The following is a 1507-nucleotide window of genomic DNA, read 5'->3' on the forward strand; positions in this document are numbered from 1 at the left end:
GTCCTGGATGGTTGGGCGGTTACTAGGACGGTTATGGTGGTTTGGTTAGAGGTCCGGCCACGGTATGGACGGTCAGTTAAAGGGCTTGGCCTTGGCTTCAGGATAGAGAACCGACAGGGACAAGGACATGAGCAGTTGGAGGCAGTTGAGGACCGGTTGGGGGCAGTTATTGCCGAACGGTTGCAAAGGAGAGAGAGACACCTTTTCGGTTACAACTCCCACCCGTTCGGCCCCATGGCTGTTCCGACTCCCTCTCTCTATAAATACAGAGCCCTGGATCCAGAATTTGACACAGAATTCTTGAGGGGAACCTCTGCCAAAATCGTGAGAGACAAACCCCTAAAAGAGAAGAGAGAACCGGCGATCCAAGGAGAGAACCAGCGAGAGGCTTGGCTGTTCCAGGAGAAACCGGATCGTGGGAAGCAAGGCCTGAGGAGATGGAAACCAGACAGAGAGACAGAGAGAAGGAAAAAGAGAAGGAGATGGCGCCTGGGGAGAGAACGCCTAAGGTCAGTGGTGTGGACTGCAAGTGATCGGCCCGAGACGGCTGATGATCCGATCGGGCTTGTGGCCGGTTTGCTATGCGCCTACATCTACTCTCTCTATCTCTTTAGATTTGCTTGTCCTATGAGATTATTGTGTTCGTTTGTTCTGTTCATACAGGGAAGACTGAACAAGGCCCTGGCCAGTTCAGTATCCAAGTCCTTGGCCTTTGGCCGGACTTTTCATGGTCGGATTTGGATGTTCTAGTGTGTTTTGTTGGAAACTGTTTATGGGAATCTCTTAGTTGGGAGTTATCAGAGATTATCATGAATTTTAATTAGTTTTCGGGAATTTATTTAAGTATGTTGGTTTGGACAGGTTATAGATTCTAAGTAGCCGAACCATGCTTATCTAGACTTGATGTTAGGATATCGGCCTTATGAATGTGCATTGTGTCTTGTGTAGTTTCAGGATCGGACATGGACCGTGGTAAGGGAAAGGCACCGTGAAGACTCAGGCCATGAGAAGATGTGTGGTGAATGGGTCATTGTAGATAGATGTGAAATACTGATAGCCTATTGTGCAACTTGTGAACTTATGTTAGACTAAGTGTGTATAACTTATTAGGACGAACCTAAGAATGATGTATGAATCTCAGTTTATATTTATACAATTGATTTGCCCCTTATGTTTCCTTGTTTAGATTTATTGTATTGAACCTCAGTTGAATTGAATTGAATTTACAAAGATAAGAATTAAAACTTGGTTAACTCGGACTTAGATTGAAAGGATAAGGCCGAAGATCAGTTTGGGCAGCCACAGATGTCCTGTGTGTGCTGACGGACACACACGGACGTCCTGTGTTTGCTGACGGACACCCACGGACGTCCTGTGTGTACTGAACAAACAGCCCACAGGACATCACACACAACCCTTGGTAACTCGTGACCTTTGGCCACTCGTGCCTCTTGGGACATGACCAACCGTTTAGCCCAACAGCCCAGTCTATGTTGCAATTCGAACC

The sequence above is a fragment of the Brassica rapa genome, unplaced genomic scaffold (assembly GCF_000309985.2).
Source record: "Brassica rapa cultivar Chiifu-401-42 unplaced genomic scaffold, CAAS_Brap_v3.01 Scaffold0202, whole genome shotgun sequence".
NCBI classification, from domain to species: domain Eukaryota; kingdom Viridiplantae; phylum Streptophyta; class Magnoliopsida; order Brassicales; family Brassicaceae; genus Brassica; species Brassica rapa.